Raw genomic sequence first — 17,864 nt, 5'->3', positions numbered from 1 at the left:
AAGAGTCCAAAAAACTCTTTAGACAAAATGGGTGTAGGGAAGGTTTGTCACTCTCCATTCCTGACTTGTTGCTTGAAACAATATCTGAAATCTTCATCAAGATCTTTCATAGAGCGCCCAAGTTTTAAGGGTAGTCAAAAATAGGGTGCCTACACCATGTTAAGATAATTGTAGAGAGAGAGAGAGAGAGAGAGGAGAATCTTTGTATATTGAATAATGTTGAATAAAGGGAATTCAAATTCATCCTTTTGAACTTGAGAATTGAACACTTAGGTGATTTAAAAAATCTTAAATGGGGTGCTCAAGTTCAGCTAATATCGTTAAGTTACAATTACTCAGTAAATTATCTTTCTTGGAGACTAAGTAAAATTAGTTTGAGTTAAACTTGGCCACTTAAGCTAAAGAAATAATCAGTTGCCTAAGCTAATTAGTTCCTAGAACAAAAAAGAGAAGAATGGAGAAGGATGGAGAGAGAATGAACTAATTAGCTTAGGCAACTAATTGTTTCATTAGCTCAAGTGGCCAACTCTAAACTCAAACTAATCTTGCTTAGCCTCTAAGAAAGAGAATTTACTGAGTAATTGTTACTTAACGATATTGGTCTAACTTAACCACATCATTTAAGGTTTTCTAAATCATCTAAGTGTTCAATTCTTAAGTCTAAAAAGATGAATTTGAATTCCCTTTTATTTTCTTCATATTTCTCTTTCTTTTCTCAAACTTTCTCTTATAGCTCTCAACTTTCTCTTATAGCTCTCAAGAAGAAAGTTTATCTCTAGCTCTCTCTGCCCTTCTCCATCCTTCTCTATTTTGTTCTAGGAACTAATTAGCTTTGGTAACAAATTGTTTCATTAGCTTAAGTGGCCAAGTTTAATTCGAACTAATCTTACTTAGCCTCTAAGAAAAAGAATTTGCTGAGTAATTTCAGCTTAACGATATTAGTTTAACTTAAGCATCTCATTTAAGGTTTTCTAAATCATCTAAATGTTAAATTCTCAAGTCTAAAAGTATGAATTTGAATTCCCTTTATTTTATTTACATTTCTCTTTCTTTTCTCTAAATTTCTCTTCTAGCTCTCAATTAGAAAGTTTTTCTCGAACTCCCTTCGTCTTTCTCCATCATTCTTTCTTTGTTGTAAGAACTAATTGCCTTAGGCAACTAATTGTTTCATTAGCTTAAGTGACCAAGTTTAACTCAAACTAATCTTCCTTAGCCTCTAAGAAAGAGAATTTACTGAGTAATAGTAGCTTAACGATATTAGTTTAACTTAAGCATCTCATTTAAGGTTTACTAAATCACTTAAGTGTTCAATTCTCAAGTCCAAAAAGATGAATTTGAATTTCCTTTGATTTTCTCCCCATTTCTCTTTGTTTTCTCTAACTTTCCCTTCTAGCACTCAAGAAGCAAATTTCTATCTAACTCTCTCCGTCATTCTCCATCCTTCTTTCTTTTCATCTAGGAGCTAATTAGCTTAGGCAACTAATTGTTTCATTAGCTTAAGTGTCCAAGTTTAACTCAAACTAATCTTGCTTAGTCTCTAAAAATGAGAATTTACTAAGTAATTATACCTTAACGATATTAGTTTAACTTAAGCACATCATTTAAGGTTTTCTAAATCTCCTAAGTATTCAATTCTCAAGTCCAAAAAGATGAATTTGAATTCCCTTTGACTTTCTTCCAGTTTCTTTCTTTTCTTTTCTTTTTTTCCCTCTAACTTTCTCTTCTAGCTCTCAACAAGAAAGTTTCACTCTCATTCTCTCCATCCTTCTCCATCCTTCTCCCTTTTGTTCTAAGAACCAATTAGCATAGGCAACTAATTGTTTCATTAGCATAAGTGGCCAGGTTTAACTCAAACTAATCTTTCTTAACCTCTAAGAAAGAGAATTTATTGAGAAATTGTACCTTAACGATATTAGTTTAACTTAAACATCTCATTTAAGGTTTTCCAAATCACCTAAGTGTTCAGTTATCAAATCCAAAAGGATGAATTTGAATTTCTTTGATTTTCTTCCCATTTCTTTTTTTTTTCCCTCTAACTTTCTCTTCTAACTCTTAAGAAGAAAGTTTCTCTCTAACTCTCTATGTCCCACTCCATTCTTCTCCCTTTTGTTCTAGGAACTAATTAGTTTAGGCAACTAATTGCTTCATTAGCTTAAGTGGCCAAATTTAACTCAAACTAATTTTGCCTAGCCTCTAAGAAGGAGAATTTACTGAGTAATTGTAGCATAACGATATTAGTTTAACTTAAGCACCTCATTTAAGGTTTTCTAAATCATCCAAGTGTTCAATTCTGAAGTTCAAAAGGATGAATTTGAATTCCTTTTGATTTTCTTCCCGTTTCACTTTCTTTTCTCTAACTTTCTCTTTTAGCTCTTAAGAAGAAAGTTTCCCTCTATCTCTCTCCGTCCTTCTTTATCATTCTCTCTTTTGTTCTAGGAACTAATTAGCTCAGGCAACTAATTGTTTCATTAGCTTAAGTGGTCAAGTTTAACTCAAACTAATCTTGTTTAACCTCTAAGAAAGATAATTTACTAAGTAATTGTTGGTTAACGATATAAGTTCAACTTAAGCACCTGATTTGAAGTTTTCTAAATTACTTAAGTGTTCAATTCTCATGTTCAAATGGATTAATTTAAATTCCCGTTGATTTTCTTTCCATTTCTCTTTCTTTTCTCTAACTTTCTCTTATAGCTCTCAAGAAGAAAGTTTTTCTCTAACTCTATTTGTCCTTCTCCATCCTTTTCTCTGTTGTTCTAGGAACTAATTAGCTTAGGCCACTAATTGTTTCATTAGCCTCTAATCTTGCTTAGCCTCTAATAAAGAGAATTTATTGAGTATAGTAGCTTAATGATATTAGTTTAGCTTAAGTACCTCGTTTAACGTTTTCTAAATCACCTAAGCGTTCAATTCTCAAGTCCAAAATGATGAATTTGAATTCCCTTTGATTTTCTTCCCATTTCCCTTTCTTTTATCTATCTTTCTCTTCTAGCTCTGAAGAAGAAAGTTTCTCTCTAACTCTCTCTCTGTTCATCTCCATCCTTCTCTCTTTTATTCTAGGAAGAAATTATAGCTTCGACTACTAATTGTTTTATTAGTATAAGTGCCCAAGTTTAACTCAAACTAATCTTGCTTAGCCTCTAAGAAAAAGAATTTACAGAGTAATTGCAACTTAACGATATTTGTTTAACTTAAGTAAGGTTTTCTAAATCACCTAAGTGTTCAATTCTCAAGTCCAAAAGGATTAGTTTGGATTCCCTTTGATTTTCTTCTCATTTCTCTTTCTTTTCTCTAACTTTCTCTACTAGCTCTCAAGAAGAAAGTTTTTCTCTAACTCTTTCTGTCCTTCACCTTCCTTCTCTCTTTTGCTCTAGGAACTAATTAGCTTAGGCAATTAATTGTTTCATTAGCTTAAGTGGCCAAGTTTAACTCAAACTAATCTTGCTTAGCCTCTAAGAAGGAGAATTTACTGAGTAATTGAAGCTTAACGATACTAGTTTAACTTAAGCACCTCATTTAAGGTTTCTAAATCACCTAAGTATTCAATTCTCAAGTTCAAAATGATAAATTTGAATTCTCTTTGATTTTCTTCCAATTTCTCTTTATTTTCTCTAACTTTCTCTTCTAGCTCTCAAGAAGAAAGTTCCTCTCTAGCTCTCTTTGTCCTTCTCCATCCTTCTGTCTTTTGTTCTAGGAACTAATTAGCATAGCTAACTTATTGTTTCATTAGCTTAACTAGCCAAGTTTGACTCAAACTAATCTTGCTTAGCCTCTAAGAAAGACAATTTACTGACTAATTGTTGCTTAGCGATATTAGTTTAACTTAAGCACATCATTTAAGGTTTTCTAAATCACCTAAGTGTTCGATTCTCAAGTCCAAAAGGATGAATTTAGTCCAAAAGGATGAATTTGAATTCCCTTTGATTTTCTTTCCATTTCTCTTTATTTTTCTCTAACTTTCTCTTATAGCTCTCAAGAAGAAAGTTTTTCTCTAACTTTCTTTGTCCATCCCCACCCTTCTCTATTTTGTTCTAGGAACTAATTAGCTTAGGTAGCTAATTGTTTCATTATCTTAAGTGGCAAAGTTTAACTCAAACTCATCTCTCTTAGCCTCTATGAAAGAGAATTTTTTGAGCAATTGTAGCTTAACGATATTAGTTTAACTTAAGCACCTCATTTAAGGTTTTCTAAATCCCCCAAGTGTTCAATTCTCAAGTTCGACAGGATGAATTTGAATTATCTTTGATTTTCTTTTCCTTTCTATTTATTTTCTCTTTCTCTTCTAGCTCTGAAGGAGAAAGTTTTTCTCTAACTCATTCTGTCTTTCTCCATCTTTCTCTCTTTTGTTCTATGAACTAATTAGCTTAGGAAACTAATTGTTTCATTAGCTTAATTGACCAAATTTAAGTCAAACTAATCGTTCTTAGCCTCCAAGAAAAAGCATTTACTGAGTAATTGTACCTTAATAATTTAGAAAACCTTAAAGAGTTGGAGAAAAACTTTCTTCTTGAGAGATACAAGAGAAAGTTGGAGAAAAGAAATAGAAACAGGAAAAAATTCAAAGGGATCTCGAATTTATCCTTTTGGACTTTAGAATCGAATACTTAGGTGATTTAGAAAACCTTAAATAGGGTGCTTATGTTTAACTAATATCATTATGCAAAAATTACTCAGTAAATTCTCTTTCTTAGAGGCTAAGCAATATTAGTTTGAGTTACACTTGACCACTTGAGCTAATGAAACAATTAGTTGCCTATGCTAATTAGTTCCTAGAACAAAAGGGAGAAGGATAGAGAAGGAATGTAAGAGTTAGAGAGAACTTTCTTCTTGAGAGTTAGAAGAGAAAGTTAGAGAAAAGAAATAGAAGTTGGAAGAAAATCAAAGGGAATTGAAATTCATCCTTTTGGACTTGAGAATTGAACACTTAAGTGATTTAAAAAACCTTAAATGAGGTGCTTAAGTTAAACTAATATTGTTAAGCTACAATTACTCAGTAAATTTTCCTTTTTAGAGGCTAAGCAAGATTAGTTTGGGTCAAACTTGGCCACTTAATCTAATGAAACAATTGGTTGCCTAAGCTATTTAATTCCTATAACAAAAGAGAGAATGATGGAGAATGACAGAGAGTTAGAGAGAAACTTTCTTCTTGAGAGTTAGAAGAGAAAGTTATTAAACTATTATAAAAGGTGACCTATATATGGGACTTATATGAAATGTTAATCAAGAAACATGGGAATAAGGAAACCTATAGAAATATAGAGTCCTAACAAATATAAAAAGTAATATATTGTAGATATGGTTTAACAGTGGTTCCTCACCTTCTTGTTTCAATGGACTATAATTAAAAGAGTAATTTTGATTTCTCACAAAAATCTCTAACACTTTTAGTAAGAATCAAAATTTAACTTTGGTGTGATTTGATTTTCTCACAATTACTCACCTCATTTGTAGCACTCTATACTTCCTCTTATAATGGAATTATATTTGACTCTTTGACTATCATGATTGTGAACCTTCTTAGACAATATTTGAGCCTTGGTTAAGGTGTTACCATAGTGGTTTGGTGAGATTGAATCAAAAGCTTCAAATTTGAATAATTGTTATTGAGTAGTCTTCACTCTTTTATCATTTTCTCTCTCCACACATTGAATCTTGATATGAGGCTAGAATCATTGGAAATCTTACTTCCGGGGCTTCAATTTAGACACAAGCATGACCCTAAACAGAGTCCGGATGAGAGATATATCTGTTTGAAATTTGTGAATCTGTGCTGTGAGCATAGTGCGCTCGAGCGCAACTTTCGACGCTCGAGTGTACAATGCAGAATCAAATCTTTAAAAACCACTTTTTGGATCAAATCTCTTCATTTCTCACTTCCCTTTCTCTCTTCTTTGGCCATTTTTGGTTTCTTAAGCTTTGTAGACTTGATTTCATCTTATTTCTACATCTTTGACCACTACTTCCATATACCAAAACGTAGAGCACGACGAGGGCTTCCATTTAATCTCAACGGATCGTTGTTTCATCGCCAGTGATTTTTCTGACTTGTTTCCTTCTTGTTTCAAGAGGTAGGATCTATTTCTTAAACTCAATATGAGTTCGGTAGTGTATTTTAAATATATAGATTCCATTTTTCTTGGATTGATTTTTGATGATTTGTTTGTAAGTTAGGGTTTGTTCCAAATGGATTGTTGAGCTATGGTTTAGCTATAAAAATTTATTTTCCACTTATAAAGAATGTATATGAGCTTTTAAAAGTAAAAAGCCCTAATTTGGAGAAACCCCAAAATGTTGGTCTTTTGGCGAAATTGTTGGATTGGCAACTTAAACTGTAAAAGAGCGGTCTTGGCTTGAATGGCCCTACTTGCGCTCGAGTGGTGGTCTTCTGTCTGCAAAACTTCTGGGAGTTGGTATTTTTCGCTCGAGCAGTGTTTTTCGTGCCCGAGCAGTGTTGCACTCGAGCGGTACTTCTTATACTTGAGCAGTTAACTTCTGTTTGTAATTTCTAGAAGTGTGGTGTTTTGGCCGCTCTGATACCATGAAAGGTGCTCACTAAAGGTATGATTAGCACGTCTGTCAACGACTTACGGGCATCAAACGGTCAAACGCACTCTCTGCAACACGACCTAAACCCTACGCGACTTGGGTGACGTCCCACTAACCCTAACCATTAATTAACCTTACATAAGCACAAACCCAAGAATTAATATACACATAATATTGTCATAAATAAAACAAATTAGGACATATATGATCTCATATTACCTTTACTGTTGGGGTGGCGGAGGCCTTCTGGCCGCCCAGGCCACCAGATTCTCGTTGATCAACACCTGCAACTCTGCAATCCTCTGATCACACTCGGCAATTCGTTCGGATATATACTGTTGGGTATAGAGATCTACAGGAGTATTAAGATAATGCTGTTTTTGGGTTTGCCAGAAATCTAAATATGTTAATAACTGTTCTAGTAAGTCAACAGAGGGCATACATATTGAAATACGCTTAGCAAACTTTTATTGAAGAAGTAATATATTTTACAAGAGAGGGTTGGAAGGGAGATTACAAGCAAAGGAAAATTTAAAACAAAGAAAAGCTGAAAATTTCTAAGTGCCTCAACAAGGGTGAAGGCCTTCCCTTAAATAGATAAAAGAAGATAAGATATAATTATTACATAAGGACAGGTGGAAGTCTTTCATTGCACCGACAGATTACACCTATCTCCTTATCTTCAAAGTTGGCGGAAGAGGGGAACAACTTTTTCCCTGATACTGATGGAGCATCTGCTTTCTGAAAAGTTGAATTGTCCTGTTGTGCCGACGCTCTAAAGCTCGGGGCCTTTGCCTCTATTATTTTTATCTTGGGCCATCTTGGCTGCAATTTCAGCTGTAAAGGAATCCCAAAAGTCGCCAAGGGTGGGTTCCGTTTCATCTTCGGATTGAGACTCACCTGCCAACACGTGGTCGGTTGGATCGACCTCTGATTCGGATTGGGTATGACTGGTGCCTGACCTCATGGATGTGTCATCTTCGGGATTAACAGATTGAAGAAATTGCTCTTTCAGATAATCCATGCTTTTTAAAATTAATTGATTATCTGAAAGGTTAGGGAACTTCTGCTTTAACTTCTTTTGCATCTGGACAAAGGGGTTTGTAACTGGAGAAGAGGGTGCTGGTAAGGCTGGTTGTTTAACTGACTCCCAACAAGCCTTGGTATGCTGTTGAATTTTCGGAAGGAGATCCTTAAGATCCATTTTATCCCACCATTTGATAAAATAAATTCTTTTTAATCGGGGGATCTTATTCTGGTAGTCACATGCAAAGTCCCATTTCCAAATCCATGGAATGCTAAAACGGATAGAGAAATGGACTATAGCTTTTCTGATTGATAATTCTCTGTTTTTATTTAAATATGAATAGGCACGGGAATAGGCAGCATGCCATTCATCAAATTCTGTTCGAACTGATTCTGGTAAAATATCAAGAGAAAGTCCGAATTTATCCCACCAAACGAGGAACCAGGAAGGGACATCGGTTTTGAGAACATCGGACGTGATACGGATAAACCAAGAATGATTCTTGATGGGGTTCTGGTAGTAGAATACCTGAGTAAAGGCATCAATATAGTCCCAGTAAGAGTATTTGGTCTGTTTGTTCCGGAGATCAATATCCCGGGTAGTATGCGGATGAATGCCCCATGTAGAAATGGGCATAATATTACGGATTACCATTTTACTGAATTGGATAGGACTGGCTGTTTTATTGGCATCATGCAAAGTATGCTTGATTTCTGCAGCGCCAGTTTCAACTAGTATCTGTTCATAAATATATCTGTATTGATCAAAATGAGGGGGTGACTGTTGGGTGGTGAGATAACGGCGTTTAATCTCCCACGGATCTGTCATCCACTGTTCATCTGATGGTTCAATCCAGAGGACCGTTTCATCAGAAAGACTGTTAGGAGTGTACGGGTCTTCCGGCCTTAGGAGAACATCCCTTGCCGTTGGATTACTGGTTTGACCTCCTCGAGAGAGGGGTGGATATTCTGATGGATCATAGCGAGGGTTAGAACCCCGGCCACGACCTCGACCTCTTTGGCCTCTACTGGTCATTTGCTGATTTCTGCAAATATTCACGGGTCAAAAAGTCAGGCAAAGAGTTAGTTTCGCCTTTGATATATTCAATATCAAAATCAAAATTGGATAAATAACCTTGCCAGCTTACGAATATCTGTTTAGAAACAAGATTTTTAACATCCTGTTTAAATATCTGTCTAGCAGCAGAGCAATCAACTCTGATGATAAAATGCTGGTTTAATAAATCATCTTGGAATTTCATAACACATTTGACAATGGCTAAACATTCCTGTTTAATGGTCGGATAGTTTAAAGCAGCTTGATTCCAATGCCCAGAATGAAAACGTAGAAGTTCTTCTTTCTGAGTTTTGGGATTAAACTGTTTTAAAATACCACCAAATCCTTCATTGGAAGCATCGGTTTCAACAATTTTCTGCCATTCAGGATTGGGTAAATTTAAACAAGGTAACTGTTGGACTTTAGCTTTAATTTTCTGGACAGCTAAAGTATGTTCTGGAGACCATGGAGGTGGATTCTTTTTTAACCTGGTATACAAGATGTTAGCATCTGCAGATAAGTTCTGGTAATAGTCACGAATATAATTAAGACTTCCTAAAAATCTCTGTAATTGAGTTTTGTCTTTAATTTCATCTGGAAATTTAGAGGCAAACTCCATACTTCTGTTAATAGGAATAATACTACCATTGGAAATATTATGTCCTAAATACTTGATGGTGGTTTGAAATAATTGCATTTTTGGTGCAGACAACACTAAACCATTTCTGATTATAACATTCTTAAAAATATTAAGATGTTTATTATGCTGATCAATTGATGAAGAGAAAATTAACACATCATCAATATATGATAAAGTAAATTCTGTAAAGGGATTAAAAATATCATTCATGATATGCTGGAATTCTGAAGGAGCATTTTTAAGACCGAATGGCATAACATTCCACTCGTAATGCCCAAAGGGTACTGTAAAAGCTGTCTTATATCGATCCTGTTCTGCAATTTCAACTTGCCAATATCCTGATTTCAGATCAAATTTAGAAAAAATTATAGCATCCTGGAGACGGTCTAAAAGATCCTTTTTGTTCGGAATAGGATATCGAATCCATTTTAATTTATCATTTAACGGTTTATAGTTAATAACAAGACGGGGAACACCTCGTTCTAACTCTGCATTTTTATTCACATAAAAGGCGGTGCAACTCCACGGGGAGTGACTAGGACGGATGAGTTTCTTCATGAGAAGATCTTGAATTTCTGTTTTACACATTTCCATATATTCCTTTTTCATTTGACTAGGGCGAGCTCTAGTTGGAATATATTTTTCATCAAAATCTGGTTCATATGGTAATGTAACAATGTACTTTTTACGATTCCAAAAAGCATTAGGAACAGTACCACAGACTTCTGATTGAAATTCTTTTTCAAGTAATTTAATTTTCTGTTGAAAAGAAGATTGTTGTAATCTTTGTTCTGTTGTCAAAAAAGAAACTTCCTTTTGAATCAAATTTATCTGGTTTTGTTTGACAGAAATTAAATCACGAATCTGATCTAATTCTTTAGTATACGGTTGAGTGATAAATTCAAAATTAACTGTTTTTCCTTGTAATTGGGAATAAATACCTGTTGAATCAATTTTCTGGATAGGCATCAAAAGACAAAGGAAAGGTGTGCCTAAGATGATATTTGTAGCAAGATTTCTGACTAAAACAAAGGATGTAGGAAGACAGAGATCGTCGTTACAAATATAAGCTTCTGGAATTTTATACCTGATTTGGAGAGAATTCCCACTTGCACTGGTAAGACTTTGGGTAGTCTTTTCAAAATATCGGGTTGGAACTATACCTTCTTGGATACAATTCATATCTGCTCCACTATCAACTAAGGCAATAGCATCCTTAATGATAAAATCCGGTTTAATCATAAAAGAAATTTTTATGTACCATTTCTGAAAAGTAACCTGATTAACAAGTAATAAATAAGGAGTAGAGGATTCTGGTTCTTGCTTGTTAAGATCAGTTTCATTTTCTTTCTGTTTGGGAATTTGAGTATGAAGATATTTAATATCTTTGATAGCTGCTGCACTAGCAGTTTGCAAGTGTTTGACTTCTGTTTTAAGGATATTAATTTCCATTTTTAAATCCTGAAGAGTAGTTGGTTGTTCCACTACAGATTTAGTTTGAATTCTGTTAATTACTGTTTGAAGATTATAAGAATAGTCTGGGATAGGAGGGGTTTCTGTTATAGCCTGTTGGTGTTCATAACACATTTTTAAATATTTTATTTTTATTTCTGGATCTTGGATCTGGTCTGCAACAGCAAGCATATCCTTTTGTGTATCTGTTAAAACATTGATACTACTGGGTTCTCCTAAATTCAAACCATTCATTTCTACTATGGATTTCCAGTAATTAATTTCTGATATTTGTTCCTGATTGGTACTACAGGGACATGGTTCTTCTGGATTATCTTCATCAGAGGAGGAAGAGTATAACTGGTTAAGCTCATCCTCAAAAGGGATTTCATCTTCAGTTGAAATTTCTTCAGCTTCTAAGGCTTGGATTAACTGGTCTTTAATGTCTGGATCAAGATTTAATTCATTGACCCTGGATTTAGCTTTAGATCTACATTTATTAGCATAATGTCCTGTTTGGCCACATTTGTAGCATTTAACTTCTGATTTAGATTTTCCTTTTGATTTACCAGTAGATTTCTTTGGATAAAACTTCCTGGTAGGTTTCGGATGGTTAGTCTTTGGATAAGACTTTTTGCTGTAAGGTTTAGAGGTTTTCTTATGAATATTCTTTCTGGTTTTGGCTGGGTATTTAATACCGGGCTCATAGGCAAACTGGTCACAGAATTCTCCCAATTCTTTTCTTCCTGTTAAGTTTTGTTGTTTCATTTGGTACTGGAGTTTAAGGTCATTACATAACGAAAGACCTTCATCAGTAACAATGGACACCAATTGTCCATAAGTGTACTGTTCATAAGGAATAGACATCCGGTCATGGCGATCCCGAAGTTTTTTCCTAACGCGTTCGGCAAAGAGGGTAGGAAGGCCATCAATAAATTTGGCTTTCCAGTGAGTACTGTTAGCATCAGGGCGTTGGGTAACCTTAAGAAGGAAAACATCCTTATACCACCGGAAATGGGTTAAGGATGGACAACGCAAGTTCTGGAGAAGCTCTCGGCCGCGGTCTTGAGAGGAAGTACTGGTACCAATAAAATGATAAATGATTGTCTGAATAAGGGTATAAACAGCATCAGACTGTTGAACCTGCTGGTTGGTAGTCGGATCAAGCTCAAGCTTAATAGCTGTTAAAACTTCAGTTTGTTGTATGGGAGTTATGATATTATCCCACCAACCTTTGAGAATACCGGTAAAGCCATTAATAATAAATTTAGCAATGGCTTGGTCGTTATTACTGTATTGGCGGCAAACGGTAGCATACATCATCATTTGTTGTAATTTCTTATAGATGCCAAATTCTGATTCACCATCGATATTCCACTCATAAATGGTTTTACCATGGTAACTATTCTGTTCATTAAGATAAGATTCTTCATAAAGAATATCTGGTGGAGTTGGTCTAGAATAGTAATTTCTGGTATGAGGTAGAAAGGCTGGTTTAGAAGAACTATAATAGTTCATCTTATTAACAGATGATGGTTCTTGGAAATTCAATTGAATTTCCTGAATTTGTATTGGTGATAACATGTCCTGGTCAGGGTTGGTCTCTGCTCGTAGCATGTGGATGGATCCACTGCTAGATTGTTCGGGAGGTCTAGGCGGTTCTGGTGGACGGACATTAAGATTCTGCATTTTTTGTAAAAGAGTGTCCATAAACTCAGTATTAGATGATTTTAACTTAAAGTTAGTAATGTCTAAAGATGGTTTAATGGATACTGGATGTAGAGTAGAGACTCCTGTAACTGGTGGGGCTAAGGTTCTATCCTTAAAGGTAGTAACAGCTTCCTCAACACGAGTTAATTGTTTACTGATGGTTTGACAGATAAGATTAGTATAATTATGCTGTCTTACAATCAAAGTATCTGTTTTACTTAATTTTGCTGATTGTGCATCAATATATGCAGTAGCAGATAAAGGTTGCCTGGTAGTTTCACCATTAGGAACAAGCTCTAGGGCTTGGGCAGGAGGGTGAATAGAATGAACTATCTGTCCTTCTGTAGTAGTCCAAGCCTTATACTGGTCTTCAATAGCGGTTAAGCAAGGCTGGGTTATAGATTGATACCATTTAACAAAAGGTATTATTTTCTGATGTAACTCAAGATGTTGATAGAATTGAGTTTTATATTCTGTTAATTGTTCAGGAGTATGATTGGCAAAATACCAATCTCTAAATTCTTGGTATTGCTTCTGGTTGAATTCCTGGTTAATTATTTTTCGATTTTCACTTCCTGGTGTAAAATCCATTAAATATCAAAATTCATATCACTGGCTGTAGGGCTATCTGGAGATGGTGTTGGAACTGGGGGTGCAGTATAAACACCATGAGGAATACGATTTTGAGAAAGACGGATTCCTTGAATTTCTGATGTCATAGGATCTTCTTGTGGATCACTAGGTGGTCTACTAGGTGGCCTAGAGGGTATCTGTTGAAGAATATTTTCTATTTGTCTTCTGGTTGGTTGGTTGTCAACAGATTGACGGCTGGATTCTGGATAGTCCACTTGGTAAGGAGGGACAGATCTAAAACTGTTATTAGAAAAACTTCTAGGTGCAGTTCGAAAACTGACATTAGAAGAATTGCTTCGAGTAAGCAAAGGTTTCTGGAATTGGAGATAAACATGACCTCCTTGTGTCTGGATAACATCATCGATGTTATGTTGAATCATTGGTTTGGGTGGTACAGCATTAGGAATCTCCCACCTATCTGGAAAAGTTATGTCTTTCCAAGCGATCATCTTGGGGACAGCAACTTGGCTACTGTAGAGGTTAGTCTCAATTAAGACTGTTTGGCCTGTTTCAGTTTTCTTTTTTACATAAGGATTTAAAGTTGTTAAAGCCTTTATGTAAATTCGGGAATGTACCGAGAAAAGTGGTGTACCTGGTTTGTAATTATATCCATGAGTGAGAACTCGAAGTTCCAAAACATTGGATAAATTAGCATCGCATAAAGCCATACTAAGATTCGGATAAATATCAAAATAAACTGGTCCATGAGACAAACTTGTCTCAATGGCTCCCATAAGTGAAGCTCGCCAATCAAGGCAGCGTCCATCACGAAGGGTGCATTGGATACTGGTGTTTTGACCAAGAAGGGTCAAGGGTTTAAAAGCAATTTGTACCAATCCTATATGGATGTACTTATAATCTTTCAGAAAAGGGACAAAATCATTAACATGAATTAATCTAATTATTTCATCATTATTCTGGATACAAGATGCATGTTCAAATGTCTTGATAATTGTTCTGCTGAGGAATTGGAATTTTCCTTTTCTGTATATGGTATATGGATCTACTGATGGTATGGTCCATTTATCTAGGGCCTGTTTAACATCCTGATATGCAACTAATTCTGCAGCTTCGGCTAATGAGGAAACAGTATTTCCTACAGTTGTTACTGATTCAGTTCATGGTATCAGAGCCAAGTTTTAATTGTCATATAATAAAGATATAAATTTAATAAATTAGACATATATGATCACAATACAACCATGTCTGAACAAAGTGACAATACAACCATGTCTGTTTGGTCTTTTGGCGAAATTGTTGGATTGGCAACTTAAACTGTAAAAGAGCGGTCTTGGCTTGAATGGCCCTACTTGCGCTCGAGTGGTGGTCTTCTGTCTGCAAAACTTCTGGGAGTTGGTATTTTTCGCTCGAGCAGTGTTTTTCGTGCCCGAGCAGTGTTGCACTCGAGCGGTACTTCTTATGCTTGAGCAGTTAACTTCTGTTTGTAATTTCTAGAAGTGTGGTGTTTTGGCCGCTCGAGTGGTTAGTGCGTATTTGGAACCCATTATAGGGGTGTTTGGTGTTGGAATATTGTTGTTCATACCAAGAAGTGGGTTAGATGGATCGATGTCCTTATAACATCGTTAAGAATTCCTTATCAGGGCTTTGAGAGTTGGTAGTGTTGGTGTTTGAGTTAGTAAGAGTGGTTGGCATGAGAACGACTTGAGTTTCTTTTGTGGGGCTGCTATCTCTAGTCTATTGAGGGAGTTGTTGATTTTATGGAATTGTTTTGAAGTATAGATTCTTTTGTTTTGAATTGGTGGTATGTAGAAGTATGTTGTTAGGAGACGTGTACAAAGGGATTGGTCATGGGGCTATCCTAGGAGGTTGCCTTGGTGTGGTAATATTATGCTTATTGTATTGTTGCGTAGTTTAATGTGTGCTAAGTTAAATTACTTTCGTCATAAGTGGAGGTTGTTTTATGAACCCCATGTAAGATCCCTAGTGTTGGGGTGATTTTTTGTTGAGGTTTTAGTTTGAGGATGGAACTTCTAGTGGTATGGTAAGGTTGTGTGGAGCGGGTAGAGAGTTGTGTAAGTTTGTTATTTACATCCTTGGTCTTGGGGTGAGTGTATATTATGATCTTTGGGAGTTCAGCTCAAACTCAAGTGTGGTGCGAGGAAGTGTTTCCATGTAGGCGTAAGTGCATGGAATTGACTAAGATTTCAGGAAGTATGGGTTAACTTGCGAAATCCGGTGTGATTCAATGAGAATGTAAGATTGTGTGAGGAACTCCATCATGGACTTGATTTGTTTAGGTAATATGTGTTGGTGTAGTGTTGAGATATGAAGTTAAGTGGCATGTCAGCGTTGAATAATAGATTGGTTGGCATTTGGATTAGTTGACATATAGTCACTTCGGGAATATATTGGAATTGAAGGTTGTGTAATTGAACGGTGTCATTGTGTGGTATGTAGGTTCCTTATGGATAGTTGGGAAGTTATTTTGAGTTTGAGGTACCTGATTTGGGGTTACCGTTTTACTGTGCTTTTGCGCCACTATGTGATTGTGGGTGTAAAATTTCTTTTTCTTGTGTTATTGCATTGCTGGCATTTTGGAAAATTTCTTGGGATTCTCATCAGGGAAATTTGGTTTTGGTATTGTGGCATCACCGTAGGTATGATGGGTTTTGTTGGGTGATTGTGTTGTGGCTCACTGGAGGAAAGCTAATGAATGAAAAATAAATAAATAAATAAATTTCTTTTACTGTTGTGGCCTTGGGTACTTTTCTTAAACTAAAACGGTTTTGAATTAAAACGTAAGTTTTCGGTTTAATAAAAGTTGAATCCAACAAATTAGAAACAAAATGAAAATGGTTTTGTGTTATAAATATCATCTATGGTTTTTGGAAAAACAGTTTGGAAATCTCTGAGTTTTGTTGTGGACGATTGAAAATGTATCTGGATTGTGACGGTGCGGTTGGGCGCCTTTTGGGAAAGAAAAGTATTTTGAGACAAATGGGAAAAGTAAAGAATTTTCTTTAACTTGGATGTGGTACCTTATGTTGTGCGGTGCATTATGATCTAGCCTGAGTAGCTAGTTATGTGCTATGTGTTTACTTTACAGGGGTTTAGAATTTGTCTGAGGCTTGTTATGGTTTACTCGTTATTCTTTAGCCATATTTTACTTTGTGTTCTCGTTCCAAGAGTTAGTCGAGAGTCTGGTCTACGAGGAGTCCTCTTATTCTCTGTGTCCAAGCGTTTGAGCACTTGGTGGTGATTTCAGTGTTGTAAGTGATTCAGGCGTGGCTGACGTCTTTGAGTCCGAGTGGTTACCATTGTTGTTGTGGTGGATGTTGTTTCTTGTCTCATAGACCACTACGAGTCATGTGGGTCGAAGAGACATCCATGTTTGTTCCTTGGTGTTTTATTGTTTGCGCGTCTTTGGGGCCCCAAGGTGTTGAACCTAGAATCTGGGTACTTACCCCATGATGGATCTAAATGGGGGTTGGTGTTGTATTCCTTGTTATCGTTGTGTAGTTTTTGGTTTTGGCATTACTTCAATTTCGAGGACGAAATTTCCTAAGGTGGGGAGGTTGTAGCACTCTATGCTTCCTGTTATAATGGAATTATATTTGACTCTTTGATTATCTTGATTATGAACCTTCTTAGTCGATATTTGAGCCTTGGTTGAGGTGTTACCATAGTGGTTGGGTGAGATTGAATCAAAAACTCCAAATTCGAATAAATGTTATTGAGTAGACTTCACTCTTTTATCATTTTCTCTTTCCACACTTTGAACCATTGGAAAGCTTACTTTCAATGCTTCAATTTGGACACAAGAACAACCTTAAGCGAAGTCTAGATGAGAGAGATATACCTATTTGAAATTTACGAATCTGTGCTATGAGCACAGTGCGCTCGAGCGCAACTTTCGACGCTCGAGCATACAACGCAGAATCAGATCTTTAAAAATCACTTTTTGGATCAAATCTCTTCATTTCTCACCTCCCTTTCTCTCTTCTTTGGCCATTTTTGGTTTCTTAAGCTTTGTAGGCTTGATTTCATCTATTTCTATACATCTTTGACCCCTAGTTCCATATACCATAACGTAGAGCATGATGAGAGCTTCCATTTAATCTCAACGTATCGTTGTTTCATCGCCAGTGATTTTTCCAACTTGTTTTTGTCTTGCTTCAAGAGGTAGGGTCTATTTCTTAAACTCAATATGAGTTCAGTAGTGTATTTGTGGTGTGTTTTTGGATTGATTTTTGATGATTTGTTTGTAAGTTAGGGTTTGTTCCAAATGGATTGTTGAGCTATAGTTTAGCTATAAAAGTTTATTTTCCACTTATAAAGAATGTATATGAGTTTTTAAACGTAAAAAGCTATAATTTGGAGAAACCCTAAAGTGTTGGTCTTTTAGGGAAATTGTTGGATTAGCAGCTCAAAATGTAAAAAAGGGGTTCTTAAATGTTTTCTTGAAAGAGGTTGTGATTATGAAATTGGAGTTGATATATGTTGAAGGGAATTATGCCCTAAAATGTAATTTTTGAGATTTTAAAGAGGAAATGGAATACATGTTGAGAAATGTAAAATTGAAATGATGATTAAGGATGATGGTGGAGTTAGATATGTATTATCACTCCCATTTGAGATTTTGGAAAAGTGTATCTTTAATGGAATTTATTTACCTGTTTAGATATATTTTTTTTGGGCTATCGATGAAGGATAGCTATGATTGTTGTAGAAATTGCATATTGACTAGGCATACTGGATTGTTTATAAATCATGCATATCATGGAACATGCAAAGGATTTTGAGGATTTAAACTGTATGTTTTGGAAATAGATTTTGGAAATT

This window comes from Camellia sinensis, unplaced genomic scaffold (assembly GCF_055761805.1).
Source record: "Camellia sinensis isolate YWXY unplaced genomic scaffold, ASM5576180v1 Unanchor3, whole genome shotgun sequence".
Classification (NCBI taxonomy): Eukaryota; Viridiplantae; Streptophyta; class Magnoliopsida; order Ericales; family Theaceae; genus Camellia; species Camellia sinensis.
Note: the sequence above shows the minus strand (reverse complement) of the source record.